The sequence below is a fragment of the Tauraco erythrolophus genome, chromosome 2, assembly GCF_009769465.1.
Source record: "Tauraco erythrolophus isolate bTauEry1 chromosome 2, bTauEry1.pri, whole genome shotgun sequence".
Classification (NCBI taxonomy): domain Eukaryota; kingdom Metazoa; phylum Chordata; class Aves; order Musophagiformes; family Musophagidae; genus Tauraco; species Tauraco erythrolophus.
The window spans coordinates 94,385,476-94,408,093 of NC_141466.1; positions in this window are offsets into that span (position 1 = coordinate 94,385,476).

A 22,618-nucleotide genomic window follows, 5' to 3' on the forward strand; every position below is an offset into this window, starting at 1 on the left:
TGATTTCATAAGTGGCCTATGCTGGTTTTTGAGGAACAGTCATTTTTTTAAAAAAATAAATATATACCTTTAGGAAACTCATCAAAATTCAGAATGAGTAATGGCAAAGGAGTAGGCTACTAAAAAAAGAGGGACTCTGGATTAAGCTGCTTCTATTATTCCTCTCTAACTTGTGCTACTGCTGCATTGTTGGATTTTTATTTCTATACTTCTCAAAAATCAGACAAACTGAGGCCTGTGTAAATGACAATAATGAAGGTGGATGCTGGCATACCGTTGTGCATTCCACAAGGTACATTGTTTCAGAAAATACTTTGAATGATTCTTGTCAGAATCAACCTTGCTGAAGAGCTGCTTCACATATGAGGACCTGATTCCAAAAGCAGTAAGTGAGTAGCTGTTATTTTTAGTAGCTGTTTTTCTGAAACATAATGAAAAAGAACATCTGTGCAAATGGAAGAGCACTTCCATCTTCTTGGAAACAGCCAAAAGGAATGCAGACAGATAATTACTAAAAGCCTCATCAGATACTGTTATAACTTCTAGTTGGAGGTTCAGCTTGTTTCCTCAAGCTGTTATCTTGGTAGTATAAAGCACAGTGAGTTTTCTAATAGTGCTAAAAACTGTCATGGTCAAGGTTTTTCATGTGCTGCTCCTATTAGCTAAGCATACAAAGAAGAATGTAGTTACACTGGGCTTATAGTTAACTAGGAGAACTAACATTCAAGAGTTTGGCTCTGATATACATAGCACTCTTCTGTGTTACTCTTTCTCAGCTGCTGCTCAATTTCAGGCATCAGGTACAGCATTTAATCAAGATGACATTTAAGATGGTATATAGAAGTTTTAACAAAATATTATTGAGAAAAGCAACAGAAAAATGCTTTAGTTGATTTATTTGAAGCTGTAATGCCCAAATGCCGGTTCACAGTATTTTTTTTTAAGCAAATGTCCTCTGTCAGACTATCATTGAATGACTTTGTGTTTGCACAGCAACTCTAATGCATCATGCTTGACTCAGCCATTCAAGGAGAAGCATACAGAATAAAAAGCATACAAATGTTCTGAGAACCTATATGTATGGGTATGTTTAAGTATCTGTGCTCATGAATACAGTAAGCACCTTCACTAGAGGGGAGATTCTCATGACGATGACGTGTAATATAAAGATTTTAGTAGGTGATTGTTTAAATTTACGTGCATAGGTCACTTGTGATGGGAAGTTTTAGAACGGTGTATGTCGTAAGACACAGTGCTGGCACCCCTGCATATGGCAAATCAGGAGAGAACCTTCTTAACTTTTTTAGGTTGACTGAGACATAAGAGATTCTACAAAATAAGGAATGCCTGTCCAGAATGATATTTTTCACATGAAAGCTAAGCTTATGATATAATCTTGATTCTAGAAACTATATCACCCTGTACCTGTCTCTTCCCTACTAAAACACCCTATATATGGTAAATAAAGTCTTCACATTTTATGGAACTACCAAGCATTTCAAGCCAATGTGTTTATGCATGTTAGTGTACATAGGAACTTGCATGCTCAGTTTCTGTAATAGGTGCAACTAAGACAATTCTGTCTACAGCTGCACAGGCACTCAGAAAAATCTCTTCACTTTCAACCACTTGAAAGGCAAAACCCCTCCTCCTAGATGCTCCTAGTGCAGAGACTTTGTGGTAGGTAAAACAGTTTTTCTTCTTTCTGAAGTACTAAACTTACGATATCAGAGCCGAGAGCTTATGCTTTTAACACAGTTGAGGGAATGGGCCTTACTGGCAAGTAGTGAGAGCTATGGAATTATCTTTGCCTTAATGTTATTCTGCTTGAAAGCTTTCCTCCTCTCTCAGTACTTCCTCTGATTTTTTTGCTAGGTTTTCAGAGCTATATAGTCGTCTCAGTCCCTTGTATTTCTTTCTCCTTCAGCTGCTCATCAAGCTTTTTGCCTGCTGCCACTTTATGGAGCTCAGTGACTAGTTGCCTTGTCTCACTCTCCTATCCTTGATCCTAAATCCTACCTTGATCCTGAAGCTGATGATTAGTTTAATGCTTGACAGGGTTCAATGCCTCTGGTAGGATTAGTGCACCTCACCTCTGTCACGTTTTCAACCTTGGCTGGTTTCCAGTGTTTCGGAGCAAGGTTAACACTGTTTACCTCTCCCTGGTTGCTAAATTATATTTCAAGGGGGCAGAAAATGTCTTCCTGCATCAGCATCCTTAGAGTATGCAATTAACACATGCAATAATAAATGTGATGCGAACAAATGTAAACACTGAACAGCAGTCAAGGAGAATTCTTTCGTATTTCCTGGATAGTAGCAGAATGTAAGGGAAACGGTAAGGAATTAGCTAAAAAGCTCTTCAAGGTTGCTAAGAGACAACACTTAATTTATTAGCTGTGAAGAGACTCTATCTCTAAGGTTTAGCCAATTTAAAACTAGTGTTGTTTTTGCAATCTGGGCATCAAAATAACTGTAACATTAGGTGAGACTACTTGATCACCATTGCTTTTCCCTCTTGACACAGCAGTTACAAGGAAGGTGTTTAGAGTTACCTGAGGCTCTCTTGGATGGGGCTTTTGGATAGTCTACTTGAGCATCCTTGGGAACAGCAGACTGCTAGGTCATGTGGGCATGTGCGCTGCTGCTTACTGTAAATGTCTACTTTCTACTGTAGCAATATTGATGTTGCAAGTAGATGGGGTAGCATGATGTAAGCTAAGGTTTTAAAGGAAATGATTTCTAGGATCCATTTAACCAGACCAGGTGATAGTCTTGGAGAAAGCGCAGAAGCTTTTTCAAGCGTGCTATGCTCCTGAAGCTTTCAGAACACTGCCTGGTACCACCACCTTCCCCACAGACTCCCAAAGGAAAGAGATCAGTGCTAAACTTCTCAGACTGAAGTACAATGGAGGCTCAAGCAGGGGTGGATGACAGCTTAGAATGGGAAGTTGTGTGATCTTACTACAAGGGAGAAGAAGCATGAAGACCAGGTAATTCACACAGCTCTCTCAGGCATGGTAGGCTTAAACCAGAAATCAGTGGCTGTAGGGCCAGGTGTGGAATCCCAGAGTGATGTAGTACTAATCCTCTGTGTAGCCCATATTATGGCAAACCAGTTTGTAACAGCCATTCTGCAATAGTTTGTAAATCTAGGTGCACCTCAGATCTTCAAATTGTTTTGTAAACATAGATCTCTAAAGGGGAATATGCTGCTGCTCTGAAACCACCCAGAAAGCAGAATGATGGCATTCTTTATCTGCGTAGATACTGCTGACACTTTCTTTTGATAGATACTCACAGGCAAATTTTATTTCACATTTCCTTGGAAAAACCTTTGTATTGGGGAAACATTACAAGAAGAATGGAACAATTACACATGGACCTAAAACATCTACAGCTATGATTTTCTTTGAGTGAGGGCTATAACTTGATTTATATTTTGAAAGAGGGCCAGTGAGTGACCTGCAGGTTATAACAATTCTAACTCTGGTCACCACCTTACCAGCTGCTGCTGTGATCAGTAGAGCACTGGGGAAAGAGAAGGGGTAAGGGGTCACTTTATTTTTGGTCAAAGACTGTTTGGAAACTAATTCTTGAGTAACAGAGATTAAAACATCAAGTGCAGAAGAACAATAATATACCTAAATAGTTAAAGATGTCTGTTTTAACTAATTGTATATATAAAAAAAATCAATGGAGTACTTTCTTAAATTTTATTTTTTAAAGTTTATTCCTTTATTTGAAAGTGATACATTTTCAGACTAAGAAAACAAACCTCATTTTCTGTCTGGTATGTTAAGAAATTATATGGCATTTTAAGATGGTTTTTGCCATTTCATATCTCTTTGGGGAGGAGTGAAACAGGCTATAAATTAGCTCTAGCTCATTCTTCTTTTAAGTTATTGACTGTATTGCTGATTCTCTTCAGCAGGCTACAGAAGGACAGACAAAATGTGGTAAAGCTCTATGGTAGCAGAAGCTACTGAGGAGGCTATGGCTAGCTGGGCAAGATAGCCCTTGAATTGATAAGTCTTGAACCAGGAGCACCTTCTCAGTGAAACTTGCAGGGGGATGCAACAAGGCTTGTTGGATCTACTGGCAGATGTATTAAATAGAACACAAACAAAAGTCCCAAACAATCACTCCCACTGCAACAAAAAACAAAAGGGGAAGGGGAAAAAGGAGTTTTTTCTAGCTGGCTTCCTTTTAGAGGAGTATTTCCATGATGTATAGACACATGCAGGTGAGCTCTAACCAAACTGTGCTAACTCAAGACTATGTAGTCACACTGATGTGATTGAGTCCTGCTTAGAATGGTCCCACTTTGCAGTAAGGTTTACTGAATCAAACTGAGTGCTGAGTCTCTCCCACCACTGAGATCTTGGCTCAGAGGGGGCAGTGAACATCACTGAACGTAGCTGAATGCTGCCAGTACAGTTTAACTGGTGCCAACCTCCATCACCAGGGATGGGGATTGAGACCAGGTCTGACTTCTACACAACTGAGCAAAACAGCAGAGGCGTCTTTGTTTTCCTACCTCTTCACTACAGAATCACACAATGGCTGAGATTGGAAGGGACCTCTGGAGTTCATCTAGCCCAACCCTCTTGCTGAATCAAGGTCAGCTACCATGGTTTGCCCAGGATGGTGCCAGATTGACTTGATAGTATATCTGCAGAAGGGGATCTCTCAACCTCTATTGGGCAACCTGTTCAAGTATTTGACTACTTATATAGTAGAAAAAGTGTTTTCTTCTGTTTGGATGGAACTTCAGGTTTCAATCTGTGCTCATTGCCTTTTATGTTAGTGGGCATCACTGACAAGAGTCTGGCTCATTTTTCTTCATTTCCTCCCACCACGTATTTATATGCATTGGTAAGATTCTCCATAATGGTCCAAACAGTGGTACCAGGCTCTCTGCTTCCATGTGAAGAGTAGGTAAATGTGTCCTACAGAGCATGTTGATGTGAAGCAGACCTTGGAGCTCACTTATGTATACGCTCGTGTCCTCGCTTCATTGAAATACAGATTCTGCATCTTTGCATGGAAAAAGTTTGGTTTCTTTTGGCGGGGGCGGGGGGGGGGGCGTTCACAGTTGGAGACTTGTTTAGCTGATATTAAAAGACGCCAGTATTTCATGTGGGATGGAAACAGTTTTCTGTCTAGCTGTATCCTTTCTATCTGCCCTTGATATATCCATGGAGTTTTCTTAGAGCAGAGGAAAAGCTAGCAATCTGTGGATGATCAGCCTTGCTCAATTAGGCTACTGGCTTCTGCCCTCGTCTGTGGGAGGCAGCTTTAAGTCCTTGAGTGGTTTCTTACAGTAACAACTTATCCTGAAAGGATTCAGGAAAAATGAAATTTCCAATGTGTTTTGAATCAATCAATGGAATTTACTGAAATAGCAGATTTTGAGTCCTGGCAAACTTGATTCACATGTACATGTTCTTAATAGAGTTGAATATCTGTCAGCAATTCGGGAAACAGGCAATTATGTCTTGCAGGTGTGAGATTTCGCACTTACGAAATATATTTGGACATTGATGGGCAAAAATGGCTTTGAAAACACATATCTAATTTCTACTTGGAAATGTGATCTGAAACAACCAGAATTATTGTACCTGTTCACAGATTATCCTCAGAACATATTAGTGAGTGCAAAAAATAACAGCAAGGGAATGTTTATTCTTTACAAATTAGGAAAATTCCATAGGAAAAAACGAAATCAATGTGTTGACACTTTTTGTGGGACAGCTTAACAGTGTGCTAAGTATTTTCCTTTCATTGGACCATAACACACCATCAGATGTTTCCTGGGTAGGGACTGAAGGTAATGTCACTTTGCCTAAATGACTCACAGCTTACTGGAAGGAAAGGGCCAAAATATTATGGTACGCTCTTCCCCCAGAGAAGCTGCTTTCACCACGTTTGTAGCTGTTGAGGTGTCATTGCTAGGCCAATAGAAGCTGAAGCTGGCATAACCCATCAACTTTGAAACATACAGAGATGATTTGTGCAAGATTACCTATTCCTTTTCACCTTCCTGCCTGAAGATCAAATGTGACTGGGAGAGAATGGAAACTGTCCTGCAACAAAGTAGGGGTGAAAAGATCTCACAGGCATTGGCTTTTTCCAGAAGTGAATATTCAGCTCCTTATGGATGCTTAGATCTATGAGGAAAGGCTTTGCTGAAGGGGTGGTTAAATAGAGAAGGATTCCTTCTGCCGTGAGGTAAAAAATTATAGTGATAAGATCAGATAGAACTCTATCTAATCATGGGAGATGTGGAGAAAGTAAACCTTCTCAATCTTTTATAGGAATGAGCATCAAATTAAAACAGTAAGTGTCAGATTTAAGATAAATGCTACCACTAGGAACTCCTTGCCACAAGATGTCGTAGAAGGCATTGTTGATCCTAAATCTCTATATGGGTTCAAAGGTAACTACATAAATATAAGAAAATACATGGTGACAAACCTATAATTAAATGCAATATTAGCACCTCTGTGGTTTAGGAAGTCCACAGGCTTCAAGTTTTTAACTTCTTGAATTAAGTGGTTACCCAGGGAAGTATCTCTCTATACCTGTCCAGTGCTTCCTATGCGTTTACGGGCTGTTGTCAAAGTACTGTGTTAGGTGGGTTTTGGCCAGCATCATTTTGGTCAGCATCATTTTGGCCATTCACATGTAGCTGATGAAGTTGTTCTCCACTCATTTATCGTAGCATACAGTTGCAAAGATGGACACTCGAATCCACCTAGTAGAAATAAAAGTCTAGGTGAGAATATCCAGGTTAGCAAATTACATTGTTTTTTACAGTAAGAGTTTCTCCCAGAAGACACCATAGCTTTGTATAAAGGGGAGGGAAGCATGTCAAATCCCAGTCTTCTGTTTAGGTGAGCCTGTGAACCTATATGTTTGTTTAGCAGACAATTTACCTTATTTTATGTGTAGTAATATGGTGTTGTTCTGTGCCCAAACAAACCAAATATTAAATTAAAAAGGAACCAAAACAGAAAAGAGAATGCAATATTTGAAAGGCAGTAAAAGAGCACATGAAGAAGACATTTTGATTTGTTTTAGTCAGCATCAGTGCTTTACAGCTTCGATGACTCTTTTATCCATATTGGCAGAAATCTTCAGTATCAGCAGGTTTTCATCCTCACTGATACCCTGTGGGACAGTTGACTTATTCCCATTTGCTTTTTCTGTCTCTCTAGAAGATCACAGTGGTCCAGGTTATCTGTTTCATAATTCACTCTTGGCCTGGAAGGAGAGGGGAGGCGGGGGGGGGAAATGTGTGCAGGAAAGTAGTCCACACACGGAAAAAGCTTCTATGGCCATTTATTAATTTTTCTGAGCTATTAGTCATGTTGGCTGTTATGTATTTAATACAACTTCTTGAAAATGAAACTTTTTAATAACTGGGCTTCAGGTGTGAAACATTCCTGTATCTCAATAGTTTTTTTTTTTCATATTGAGCGTATGCTTGGGAAATTTAGATACATGTGAAGCTGTGGACACTTGTGACAGTTGATTTACTGGGAGAGACTCAGGTTTCTTGGTACTTGCCTTGTTTCAGATTGGAAGGGGGGGGGAGGCGGGGTGTGTGTGGAAAAACCACTTTAAAAACCGCTGGAACTAAGGCTTTCAACATAGTGATGCTTTCAAAAGTTTTCATTGAGCCATTGCTTCAGAATGCCAAGCCTGGCAGTAATTAATCATGTCCTGCTGTGTTCTTGTCCATTGTAATGCAATAAAGGGTGATATATGTCAGCCAAGTGTTGTCAGAAACACACTGTCTTCTGATTTAGAACAACTTTTCTCTGTGACAGTTGTTAAAACTTATGACAAAAATATGTCCATGAAGACAACCCATTATTTTATTTATTTTTATATGTAAATGCACACACATGCACGAGTATATTTTGTTACAGCTGGTTGAAAAGCATTAATGTCACTTAGAAATGTTGTCTTCAATTTTTAGGGACCTTACAAATCCACCATGCTCCTAGTGATGAAATTACTTTGCTTGATATTAAATGTATACTCAGTTACCATTATTATCCTCCATGAATATAACAGAGGTATCTTATTGTTACAACTGCCAAGTGATTAATTTAAATAGAGCTATTCACTACTCTGTTGCAACACAAGGTCAGAGAACTGGAAAGGGACAAAGTGCGAACTTTCTTGCCTGATAAGCTAAAAGTGTCTATCCCCATTTTAACAGAGTATCCTATCTCTTGCAGACAGCTATACTACTCTGTGTTTCTAGTGCTTGATGATACTTGTAGTTTTGCCATTTGCCTATTACGGATGTTCAGATGACCTCTGTTGCAGTCAGTGGAAGTTCTGTACCTTGAGATTATTGAAGACTGGCTTTCTAAAGTGGCATGAAATGGAAGATGAGGATTTCAGTGAGCTTGCATCTGATCCTGGAACAGAACAAATCAGTCATTTGACTGGCCCAGAAATCTGGAGTATTTGGGATCTGAATTCTTAGTATGTGACTCACGTTTACACTTTCTCAAAGCATAGTTTAAAGATGGAGTAGGGGAAGAGATATCCATAGGATGTAGGATGAAAGAGCCAAGGAAAGAAAAACATACAGGAAAAAGATGACTTAGAACAGACATCTGACAACTATCAAGTTTGAACTGTGCAAGGAGAACGCTGTTCTCTTAACTATAAAGTACCCAGTAGCACTTGCAGAATAAGCTTTTGTATATCAAGTGAGGAGCAACAACGTGGACTGTTACAGTATAACTGCATGAGACTTTCAGAGCCCACTGTCATGATTGCAAATGCTGTTTATTGTATTCTCAAAGCAAAACCCAAGTAAAAGGAATAGAATATTTGAATAAAAGAAAAAAGTTATATAAACAATAATTTGATACAAATGTTATTTATTGCCATCAGTTTCCTTTTTTCTAATTTATGGAGTCAATGTATTTTCTCCTCTAAAATATTCTTGCCCTTATCCCTCTCACTGAAAACTCCTATCCAGCTAGCTGCATTTTTCAGACAGAAATATACGTGCATGTCTTATGTAGTGCATGGACACTAACTCCAACACTTATGGTGACTGTCAGAATTTTTATGCCGTTGCTTCACAAATGCACAATAAATGTAACACTTTTAGAAATGGTTCAGGAACCTTACAGGGTACCTACACAAAAAAAGTGTGCAGTAAGTCTTGTGTCCTGGAAGTGTCTGATTCCCTCTGCATGTACAGAACCATTGGGAATAGCATGGATTATTAGTCCAACAGATGCTTCCCCAAAGCATATATCTTTGTGTATTTCTCTGACTATCTAGTGATGATAAGCCTATAACGTGTGTCTAATAGCTTTATAGCTTGTATACTGTTGGTAGCATCCTAGTTTTTAGGATAGCTGGTGGCTGGCTCTGACTATTAGCACAGGACAAAAATTTTTCAGTGGGAAAACAGGATGTACCTGGAAAACTTCAACAGAAACCCTATCCTTATGACCTTTGCAGAGTGGTCTTAACATGGGTTTTAACATGCATGCATAGGTAGTTACTCTCAATGTCAAAATTACAAGGGTCCTGCAAACATTAGTAGCTCCTCTATCACTGTTTTTCTTCTTACAGTTCCCAGGAACGTGGAACTGTTGCTTTTATTATGTGAAAAATGAACAAATGATACAAAAGAGAAAGGGAAGGCTTTTTCTGGGCTAAATCTATTTCCCTTTGGCAGCAGTTTTTAATTCAAAGTAGTTATGTGTATGAATAACTATCTTGGAGTAGTTCCAGAGAAGCGGGCATTGAGTTGTAGTTTTAAGGAATTTATTGTGTAATTGTCTTGTGTTTGGTTTTGCGTGTTGTCTGAGTGTGTTTGTTTTATTTGCTTGGGTGTTGTTCCTTTTTTTTTTTTTCTTTAAGCACTTTTGAATAATAAGTGAAAAGGTGATGTTGCTCCTATGGACTTTTTGGTATTAGGTATGGAAAGCCTGGACAGACAATTAATGCTTAACTGTCTCCTAACACGATTCAACAAACTCTTTGCAAAGATGCAAGTCCATTTAAGATACTTCAGTCAAAAATTGGGAAAAAAGAAAATTCCTTTCTTTTAAGAAGAGTAGGAAGTGGAAGTTTGCATTATAGTTAGGAACTTTGACCTTGAGCATTGGTAGAAATGAATGAACGCTAGCGTCAGTAATGGAGAAAATATTGTGGTAGACAGAGGAGTGACTTCATTGAAAACCTCTTTTGTTAGGTGTTTCTAAAGCAAAGAGGTTTATGACTGTACTCTTTGTACGTATGTAGATGTGAACCTCATCTAGCAACTTTTGAACACTCCAAACCTCTCAAATTGTGAGACAAAATACGCAGCTGCTAAGCGTTTCATAAAAAAACAGACTAAGTTGTTGCTATTAGCCTTTCTCCTGAAAGAAAGGCCACCAGCATTCATTGATACTATTGAACCTAAAGAATAGGAGAGAGATCTTGTGATTACCAAATAGGAAAATAAAAGTCTGGAGAGGTACTTGAGCCTTTTTAGACAATAGAGAGTCAAATAAAAAAAAAAAAAACAAACTTTGATCATGGAACATCTTAATTAAAAAAAAATATCCTACTTGACAGTAGTAAGATTAGAAATTAAGTGACAAAGATCAAAAAAGAATAAGATTGTTAAAAATACTATAATAATTAAATATGCTTCATGGGTGAAGTGAAAGCAGTAGTATCGCTGACTGTAAAATGGATTAAGTGTGGTCTTGCAGCTCATGGAGCTGAGAAGATATGGTTTGTGCTCCCTGATGACTCCCTATGTGAACATGAGAAAATTGCTTTGTGTTTCTGTGTCCTAATCTGCAGTATGGAGATGATAACTTTTGCCTACCTCACTATGATATTGTGATGCTAAATTAGTTACTGTTGGGAAAGCAAATTGATCTTGAAAGGAAGATTTAGTATAGCCAGAGGATAGATGTGAAGAAAAAAAAGAATCACAACCCTCATTTTGAATACAAAATGAGCAGTTTGGGTAAAATCAGTGTAACCCAAGTTAAAGCTGTAATTCCAAAGTAAGTTTTTTGATTTATGCTTTCCAGGACAAGAGTCTAAAATCTGACAGTTGCTCCATTCCAGAGCTTTGTCAGTTTGAGAAATTTTTTTAAAGAGTGTATGGGCATGTTTGAGATCATCAGGTCTTCCCACACATCAATCCCATGGGCTTTTTTCCATGGGTCCAGAGGAGGGCAACAAAGCTGGTGGAAGGACTGGAAGGTGTGTCCTATGAGGAGCAGCTAAGGACTTTGAACTTGCCTAGTTTGGAGAAAAGGAGGCTGAGGAGTGACCTCATTGCTCTCTACAGCTTCCTGAGGAGGGTACGTGGAGAGGGAGGTGCTGATCTCTTCTTCCTGATATCTAGTGATAAGATGCATAAGAATGGTTCAAGGCTGTACCAGGGGAGACTTAGACTGGACATGAGGAAGCATTTCTTTACTGAGAGGGGTGGTCAAACACTGGAACAGGATTCCTAAAGAGGTGGCTGATGCCCCAAGCCTGTCAGTGTTAGAGGCATTTGGACAATGCCCTTAACATGCCTTAACTTGATCAGTCCTGAATTGGTTGGGTGGTTGGACTAGATGATTGTTGTCTGACCCTTCCATCTGAAATAGTCTATTCTGTTCTATTTTCTTCTGTTTAACTATTGTTGTTATAATCAAATTAGCCTTTCGTGAGTCTGGATAGCTAAACCCTTTCAGTAGTTATGTCCTACCAACCAGAAGCTAGAATAGAGGAGTCCATGCAAATCCCCCTGGAGCAGGAAGAGCATGGTAGGCCTTAACCCAACTGTGAGACCAAACCTGGTACTGCTACCCTTTTATATACAGCTGCATTGCACCTGGAGTAGTGCTTCATCAGTGAGTAAATGAATGCAAGTAGCTTTGCGGGAGGTGTTTGGAAGAATTATTGCTTTTTTCAGTGCTGCTTTACCCATGTTAAAGAATGTTTTGAGGACTATATTTCCTTGCAGTGACAGTCATACAGCTTACTTGATCTCTTCCTCCCTTGAGTTTCATGCAGACAGGACAGAAACTATCTCTAGAGAGAAAGAACAGTCACAGACTTCTAGATAAGATTGTGTGATAAAAATTATATCATAAAAATAGCTACACTATGCTGTTTATTTGTTTTCTCTCATCATGTGGGTTTTTTTCCTTCTACTGTTCCTTTATTGGAAAAAAGAAAGAAAAATAGCAGCACCCGACTGTCCAGTTCTCCAACCAGCAGAAAATTTAATGCTGCTGCATTAGAACTGGGGACTCTCTGAAGCTGAATGAGCATTAACTTTCCTTTCTGCAGGTACTATTTTGTATGGTGTACAGCTATGATCTTTTTAGTGTTAAACTTGTGGTCTTGGTGTTTGCTTATCGTACAAGAGAGAAGATCTATAGAATATAATGTGTGTCTTGACACGGTTGTTTTTTAGGAGGTGGTGGTAACTTCTACAAACCCTTGCTTCCATATGGATTTATGTTGATGTTTACCCCTTAAAATTGGCAGTATACACAAACAAGATCTGATAATTTTATGTCGTTTTTTAATGTTACATGCGTATCTTTCCTTTTGCATTCATAGGACTTCTAGGCTCTCTTTAATGAGCTCACTGGCAATAAATAGCAAACACAGTGAAAAGTTTCACTGGGAAATTAATCATTACAGCACATTTAAAATGCTTGGTGTCACTTGCCTTTAGAACACTTTTGAACCCTGTATTGGTGTATGAGGCAAGGCTTTGGTAGCAGCGGGCTGCAGGGGTAGCCTCTGTGGGAGAAGGTAAGACCACGTATATTCAAAGCTATGGCTTTTCATTGGATGCACCAGATGAAAGTAAGTTCCTCTTTTTAGTTTACGTGTGCCCATCACTACTTTACTTCCTTGAGTATGTAGGTATCATCAGCTGAGCAGTGAGAGGCATATGTTGAGAAGTTAGGTTCTGTGGCTTTAGGTTTATAAACTTCTAGGTTCATGCCAGCTTGTGGCCTTACTGTTATGTTTTCACATATACAAAGAGCATCTACAAAATGCGCAAAGGACAGCTACCAACCTGGGCTCTAAATTATGTTATTCTTAGTTTAAGAAAAAAGGAGAAGGAAGAAGTGGGAAGGCAAATCTCTGTGAGAGGAGACAATTAAGAGGCAGCTATACATACCTCTGATTTTACGTCATGAGAAGCACTCTGGAAAAAAAAAAAAAGCTGGTGGACTGTGTGCATGCCGTCTCTGGATGCATAAAGATTTCAAGATGATTTAGTTTCACGGCTTCACACACCTCACTGGAACCCTCGATTAGTGCCAAACATCTGCATGCCAGTGGATGTGCTTGGCTGTACCATTTAAAACATAGCGCATGCCTCTGGTCAGGTTACCCTTCGGTGGCCTTGGAGGTGTTATGTGTTACTCCCCCTTCAGTCCCGCCCTGTTGCCTTTCCTCCAGCACAAAACCTCAAGAAATCATTCACCATCTCTTTCAGCCAACGTTAGAAAGCAGTTAGGGGAAACCTATATTTAAGTCATCTTTGGCCTAGTAATTTTGGAGATGTGTTCTTTTCTCTTTAATCCTTCAGAAGAATTGCTTTGAATGCTTAAGTGTGTATGCCACAATAAGCACGCTAGAATAAATACATCTTCACAAAACTGGCAAAGAAAGTCACTTTACTGCTTCATTGCTTCCATCATCATCTTTGTGTTTTCATCCATTCTTACTACTTAATTCAGAAGACTTAATCAGAACTCAAAAAGACTTGGAGATTCTCCTTTTCATTTGGATGAAGGCAAAGCTTGATTCTGTAACTGTGAGGTTGATTATTCGAAAGAATAAAACAATGTGGATGAATTTCAATACCATTTCCATGACACAGTGCAGTATCTATTCAACAAAGCATTGGTTCTCTGTTATTTATGTTGCTGGTTGGCAAACATCAAATATATCAAAGCCCTGACAGAACTAAAATTTTAAAGGGGAAAAATAAAATTAAACATCTTTAATGCTAAAGAATCTTCAGAACTTCTTCAAAGGGATGTGGTAACAGAAAGAGCTGAATTTTGAGTAAGAACATGTCAAGCGAAGATAAATATCTTCCTCTGTACTCTCATTATGCCATTACCTGGATTGGGACATAGAGATCCTAGTGAGGGCAAGCTGTGCACTGCTTGCTCTGTTACATAGCCCAACGGGATAAGGGGAGGAGTTAGAATTGTGCCGCTCACGTCTGTCCCCAAGACATCGTATCTTCCAGCCTGTCCTGGCTGTAGGACCATGGACTGTCTACACTATTCCTCTTTCAGTCTTATGCTTAGGCAGTGCAAAGAGCTGAATTTTACTTTTTTGACTTCTTTAGTCACAGTTGAGACCATTGGTTAGGAGTTTCCAGATGATGATGGGTCTTTTTCCTCCGTTTCAGAGGCTATATTAGCTTTTTTTCCCTTTCCTTGTCAGTCTTCTATGAACTCAACCCTGCTCTGAACACACATTAATAGGACTACAGCAGCCTTCCTGATGCTAAGAAAAGATGAAGGCTGCATGGAAGAAGATATTCAAAAAGCTGTTATCCCAAAGGTCCTAGGACATAGGGCTACACATACTAGAAGTTGAAAGGCAATTTTTTCTTCTTTATTCAAACTTATATGATCAGAAAAAGAAATTCCTCCAGCATTAGTGAGTCCTAAATGTGAATATGTATTTTAGGCAATAGAAATCTTCAGCATACTCTGAAGTCTGTTTTTAACAAAGAATCTGATCAAGTCTTCACTGAAGTTAGTGGTATCTCTCAAGTCCAAAGTTTGTTTCATTAGGTTTTGTGTATAAAATTCAAAAAGTATTTATGAATGTTTCACAACGGAAGTTTTAACAAGAGTAAGAAAGAAGGTGATACTCAGTATTGTGTCTGGAGTAACAGGTTGTCTTTTAAACTTCAAAAGTTTATGCTATTGGTTAACTGTTAGCATATTAAACAGGTTACAACCGCAATTTTTGTAGTTCCATTTTGTTTTCATGTATTACAGAAGAAAAATGTGTTTAGAATGTTCTATTCATGAAAATTTTTTTAAAACAACCTTGTTCATAAAGTAACAAGACTGTTACTTCTCCAAACTATTACAAAAATGCTGTCTCATTTGACATATTGTCAGAACCATATGTATGCCTGTTATATGTTTATCCTCACAAGAGCTTATCCAACTTAACTGTAGTTTTCGAAGACCTACGGAAACTAAGAATAAACCTCACCTATTTATTTGCCACAAGAGTGGGAAGGCAGCATGAAAAGAACAGAGGTATGCATTATCTGGAAACTTATGCTAATGGAAATTTACATCTCATAACATCTGTGGGTAAGTTGACAGGTAGTAGCAGGCAGAAGCAGTTGTACATCAGTAATCCCATCTGTAGGCTACTTGAATGCATTGCACTGAGTTGGTTCTAAGGGAAATAACCACAGAAAACCTGGCAGGTTGTTTTCAAGCTGCTAGTTGCATGGATTCCCTAGTGTGTAAATACATTTAATCAGTGGTTGATAATTTTAATTTGTTTGCAATTGTTTTAGTATGCAGTCAATATTTATGGTGTCAAATTTTGTAGCTTCATCATTGTACATTAATTAAATGCAGTGAGTAGCTTCCAAAGGGGAAGCTGAATGCAATGAGTGTTAAGGGAAGTAGATGTGATGGATGTGATTAGCTGTGTGTGATCTGCGGAAGAGATTTTTTGACAAGTAGAAGACAAGTCACACTCTAAGATAAAGTGAGTTGGAAGCTAGAAAGTAGGTTGATGTAGATAAGCTTGCCAAAGGAGATGGGGATTGGCAGCTGGAAGACAAAATGGGATTACATGTATGCCTTGGAGAAAGGCAGCTAAGAACAAGTCAAATACCAAAGTAAGAATGGACAGATAAATGGCAGGCAGAGCTGTTCCATCCAGAGCAGATGTCAGAAAAGTGAAACTGCACAGCCAGGATGGAATACGAGGTGGGCGCAGGACTTGGTCCCTGGTGAATATTGCTTTCTGCCTTTAGCTACTTGCTGTGCCTACTCTGCAGGATGTGGTTTAACCCTCCTTAAAATTGCATGTCATCTGAGCATTGAAATCCAGTGCTTGAGCTCCAGCCTCTTTGGATTACTGGAATAGTTACTCAGCCATAGAGACCTGATATGTCATGGAGCACCTTGTGGACATAGAAAACAAGCAGCAGGCAGGGAGTTGTATCATAATTGTGCTTTTGTTAACAAGGAAGTTGATTAAAGACATGATGACTATAGTTTCATTTCTCACAAGCAGTGGATTAAGTGCTTATAGGGAAACACTATCCCTCCTGCTCCAAAACTTGAGGGCAAGGCCTGTAGTGAGTAAGAGTGTGATGTCCATAACTTATTTTCTACAATAGTGTTGCAGGTTAGTTTTTCTGAGGGCTTGATTTTAAACGATGCTTCATGCACTTGTATACATTTGACTTCTATTTTCAAAGGACAACTAGGAAAACTTGTCAGCAGTTTCCTGTGAAGATAGAAGGAAGGAAGGGAATTGTTAGCACTAGGATGTCACAATGCAGTAGAGGATTTGGGCAGACATTCACCGCAATTGAGCATCAGGCTTGAATTCAATTGCTTGAAGGCATGCATAGATATTGTTGTGCTACTCCATGCTGATCTAAAATGTCTGAATACTTAGTGGATAGAAGACTCAAAGTGAGGTTAAGGACACAGAAAAGTCTGATGGAGGTAAAGAGTATGAATTTCTATGAATCCCTGTCTAGACTTGTCTTTAAACCAAATCTGACCTTATAACAGTAGCTTTGTGCTCTACTAAGCACCTTAAGTGAGAATAATGGAATTCTTCTAGAAGTAACTAACTTCCAGTAAGTTAGTTTAACAATATAGATTTCAAAAGTAGGTTTTTAAAATCTTTGAGGGAAATTAAATATTCAGGCCCCATTGAAAGTCAGTGATATGTAGTTGCTTGCCATCAAAAATACTACCCTGAGAAATTAGCCTCACAAAGTGTAGATATTGAAAAGTGAATTCAAGCATTTCTGCATAGTTACGATTTCAAAATTAAAATGTATGTCTTGTCTATTCACTGTGAAGATATTTTCCCGTTGCTCTAAAGCTCCAAAGGAAAACAAAAATCCAAATGTTTTTTTGAAAATAATTTCATGAAATCAATTTGAATTGTGTCTGACTGGGTCTTTGCTTCAACGTTGTTTAATGATTCACAGGGAGGACGTGAGAGGGTCTTGTGTCAGCTGTACTATAATTTTAATTCATGAACTCATGTCCTGCCTCTGACAATTGTCCTGGAGAGCAGAACAATCTTTCTCGTGCGAATTAATCTGAAGAAGGGGAAACATTTAAAGCAATGAAGCTAAGCACTCTACTGTTTTTTAAAAATGTAGAGTAATTTCACAATTTATTCTTCAAAGGTGTCAGTGGCAACTACTGTACTTTCAAGTCAGTAACTGTTGACATGTTAGATATGATCATAACCTCTGAGTTTTCATGAAGTCTGTTTATTTATTTATTTTTTTAACAAATCTGTGTCGATATCTGTTACCTGCATGTCAGTCTGATTTTGCAGAGTGGTTTTGGTACATGCTGGCCAAAGTGATCATCCTGATGTGCCCCTCTGAGAGTACCTCACGTTCTCCCTTACGCTTAACTGAGAGCTTAGGTGCTGAACCAGTGCATGATGTCCCTGCCTGTGACAGGGGGTTGGAATTAGGTGATCTTTAAGGTCCCTTCCAACTCAAACCATTCTATGATCTACTTTGCCCATGGGGGTCCTCAAACGAGTATTGAAGAGGGGTCTTAGCACCGACTGCTTCCAGCTACTAACTTGAATCTGTTGCGCTGAATTTCTTGGCAATACAGATGTAGCTAATGAAGATTTGTATTTGGATCTGGGTCTGTATTTCCTTCTTAGTCTGCAGCTTGCGCTTTGCTCTCAATTGTAACACATCCAACAGCAGGCTTATACAGCTCTGGTATTTTAGTGCTAGTTTCCAGACTGTTGACTGAGCCTGCATAAAAGTTAGGAGACCTAGTCTGAATCTAGAGTTTCTGCTTATGGTGTCCATCTTTAAATGCAGGCCATTAGGGAAAACACTAGCAGAAACTCAGTATGGCATCCTATTATTATTACCCAGCTGGCATGAATCGAAACTGAATGCAATTAACTAATTAACTAAGGTTGAGACCCTGCCTACAAAAGGTGGGCCATTTCCTCCTGGCTGTGGAAGATGCAATGGCATCCTTGGAGCTGCAGCTTAGGCTGGTCAGTGACAACTGGTGACCCTGATGTGATATGTCTGAGGACCATGACTCCCTCGCTGGAGCCAGAGGAGCCAGGGCTGGAGTGAGAGTCCTTTGGTAAAGAAGGTAAAGCCGCAAGCCCTGATGTGATATTTGCGGGAGGGAAGTGTGCTGGAGTCGGAATGAATGGACTGGGTCTCTGCTCACCGTAAAGCCTTCGCTTTTCTCTAAAAACAAAAAATTGTAAAACAAAAAGGAGGAATTATGGCATCCTATTATTATTACCCAGCTGGCGTGAATTGAAACTGAATGCAATTAACTAAGGTTGAGACCCTGCCTACAAAAGGTGGGCCATTTCCTCCTGGCTGTGGAAGATGCAATGGCATCCTTGGAGCCGCAGCCCAGGCTGGTGAGCAACAACTCAGTGATACTGAAAATTGTCCGGTAATTGCCACATTAAGCTATATTCTGTTTTACTGGGCTTTCTCTCAACACCATTGCTGAGAGCTAGGATTAATCTTTATAATAATTTTCTACTTCATGTAATCTGCCCTTGGCATAAGACTCACTTGAGGGAGATTGCTGGAGATTATATTTTGTTTGCTATGGTGTACTACCCAGTTCCTGAGCTGAGTCTTGAAATCTGTGGTCCTAAGATTCATTTTAAAGCAAATCCTAGGCGTAAGACCAGGCAGCTGCAGCACTGTTGTCTTTAATCTTCTTATTCATCCCTTCATCTCTTATTGGGTGCTGTAATCTTTCACTTGCAAAAAAGAAAAGAAACCCTGTAATGAAAAAGAGCACATTAACATTTTGAAGCTTGCAGTCTGACTTATTGTGAGTTTGCTCTTTGAATTTTCTAGCTAATGGTGTATAAGAGGGGGGAAAAAAAAATTCCCAACAAACAAAAAGCCACCTTTTTAGGTTTAAGTGAATAAGTGGCTGAATGACCTTTTCTATCAACTGTATAATGTGAGGCATGAGATTAACACTGAGAAATGTCTTCATCTAGATACTTTTCGCTGATTGCAGGGGCAGTGCATGATTAGGTCTAGCTTACCTTTCAGGACTGGAAAGAGCAACATGATCCTTCAAATATCTAGGCTGTGATCAGAAAGTGTTGCAGCAAAGCTATAATGGGGTGTGAAACAGCCGGGGGAGCAGAGTGAAGCTTACTAGGATGTCGAAAGTATTTTGAGAGGCCCTTATGATGAAGATGGAAGATGCTGAAGTTAGTGTCTGCTGTCTCTGTCTTCTAATATTATTTTAGAGAGGATGCCAGCCCAGCTGGGAATTTACAGCAGAACTGTAATCTGAAGTGGTGCATTCCTCCCTTAATTTACCTAGTGCTGCAGGCAATTCTGTCAGTTTGACACTTGCTCTTGAGGTGTCTGTGCTGATTAAAACAGCTAAACAGAACTCCTTTCTAAATTGAAGAATAATCTTTCAATAAAGCCAGCCTAAAATGGAGCAAAAGTTAGGCCTTTTGCATTATTGCAGTTGGGTATCAACATTTTGGAAGGAAGTGAAAAAGCACCCCATCTGAAAGTGTATGTAGTGTAATGATAAAGTTAGAAGAAGAAGAAACTGTAGAAAACAGAAGTTTGATCGAGGTCACCTGTTCATGGTGCCTGCCTGAGTCAGAAAAAGAATCTGTAGTGTAGTAGAGGAAGGGCCTTTGCCAGAACTTGCCACTCTTCCCACGATACTATTAGCTGCTTTTGTGTATAGTTCAGTTTTTACTTCTCTATTTGTTTGAACCATGTATACTGCCTGATGCTCTTTGGAGAGTTCATCCCCTGTATGTTTCCCATAGCCTGCCTGTGCAGCGTGGTGGGAGCTCTCGCTCTAAAGGCTTTAGTGGTATAGCTTGATGAGAAGGACAGGAAGCTTTGCGCGCTTTTGAAGCAATTCTGTGTCTGGTCTAGCTAGAAAGATTGCCCAAGGAATTCTGAGCTGTTTTAATTTTTAAAAAGGACTGACAAATGATTGATTTTCTTTAGAAAGAGGAAATGGATAGAGATAGGGATGTAAGCTAAATGCAATTAAGCAGCTTCTCACCATAACTGGGGTTAGAGTTTGGGCATTGAGCTGAATTTACTCAAATGAAGTGCACTGATGGATAGAAAAGCACCATATTTGAGTTGAGTCTATCGTAATTTCAAGAGAAAATGAGGTATTTTTACTTCCTCTTCACTGCTCACCATTTATTAGACACATTTGTCGTATTGCACAAAATGATGCTTTAATATACTGGTAGTGGATAACATTTTTGAAAAGTGCTTATGGCTGAAACCATTTGGAAAATTATGTTTTAACTACATAAATAGATGTATGGATCTTGTGGTAGAAAATATGTTTTAATGTAGTAGTTAAAATTCTGATAGAAATCTCTGGTAAATGCCTAACAGAAGCAAACAAACATAATCTTCCTGACCTGAAGAACAGAATTTGCATAGTTAACACAAAAGATTAAAGGCATGAAGGGGGGAAAAAAAAATTACTGAATCAGCTGTAATTTGATATTACTTTCAGGCACGTATTTATATTTTTCTGCACTCCTTAAATAGGACAGCAAGATTTATAAAGGGAAATATCACAGAAATTTTTACTACTGTCATGTGAGACAAAACTAATAGACCCTGGTTAGCTGTACTAAATGGGTATTACACTGAAGTATGACTATTCCATCCGAGATAAGGAAAGTTAGTAAAAGCAGTGTCAAATAAAAAGTGGATCTACTCTAATAGTGGAATTCTTGAACTAGGAACTTGGAATGGAAGATACTTCCCTTGTACAGTAGTAGTTTTGAGCCACATATCCTATTAGAAGGACAGCTTCATCTCTCTTCTAAAGGAATGCAGTTAGTACCATCAGCTTATATTTGGAACCAATATATTAGTTGTTTTTAGAATGACAACTATATTTATCTTTCTGTACATACAAACTAGAACTAATTCAACAGCTGAGTTTTAAAAACTAAGTACTCAAAGATTGTGACTGAAGGCAAAAATACAAGAAAAAGTGGTTAATACAGTACAGCTGTATCATGGGAAATTTATGGCTAGTGTAAATTATTGTAGTCCCATTGATGTCAAAGGTTGCCTGATAAAGGTTTGTTCAGCATAGCTTTGGGAACAGCCTTATTACGTACCTAAAAGGGGGTAAAGGCCCAAAGGATTTAGGCAAGTAGAGCCTGACAAGTAACCATAAAAGCTTTCTGTCGCATCACACATCATGTATTCTATATATGCTGTGTGTGAAAAACTTTTTTTAGAGACAGATATTGGGGGCGAAAGTGTATAGCTCTGGGACCACTGTGTGAAAACTGGGCTACTTAGTCACCATGAACACAAAGGTATTGAGTGTCAGTAAATAAATGAATGCTTTCAACAAAACATTTCCTTCCAAAAAAGTCACGGTTTTAAAATACCATATCTCAGACCTCTTTCAGGCTGGGAGCATGAACAGTATGCCATTGGAAATTAATTCATTCACGTGTTCATTCCAGTGGACCACGAAACAGTTGTGTACAGCTCAAGTAGCTCCCATTGTCTTTTAAGGTGTGTGAGATTTTCATGCAGAAAACCCTTTCTAAGGACTGTTTAATTCATGAAAAGTCAAAAAAGAAAGGAGGTATCTGCTGATAGACTTCATAATTTTTGTTATGAAATAATATAGAAGGTATTATAAAAGCAATAGGAGCAGGAATTAGGAATAGGCTAATATTTAAAATATGTAATGATGATTTAGATATCAGACTGCATTTAAAAAAATTTTTGTATACAGTAATCCCTCTGGGGACCTAGCTCCATATTGTAGAAAGGAGCTTGCTGCAAACTCTGCCCTGACGTGTTTGTGAACACATTTTTCTACCTTTGTAGCTTGTTGTCCATCTTTGTAGTCTGTCACCTCTCCCGTTCTGGCCTGGAGACTTTGGTGCAGTTGCACCACTTGATCTCCTTTCTGTACCTTCCTTTATCTCAGTGACTGTAATCCAAGGAGCATCAGGAGTCTCAGGATGCCTAAAGATATGCTTACGATGAGGAACACAATGCGTATCCAAATGAACAAGCCTAGGTACAAACAGATATTGAACCTCTGCACAGGTTAAAGTGTCCTGCCTGGACGTCTTGGTCAGGATAAGACAAGATGATGCAGTAGTAACAATAATAGTTATTGTGATGAATATCACAATATCTATCCTCCTATCAGCCTGACCCTGGAGCAGACTTGGACTTTTTTTCCCTTCAACAGTTGATGTATATGTTTTGTGTGTGTTCCTGATGTCTTAATGTTTTCAATAAGTTATCTTCACTAATTACCTCAGAGTG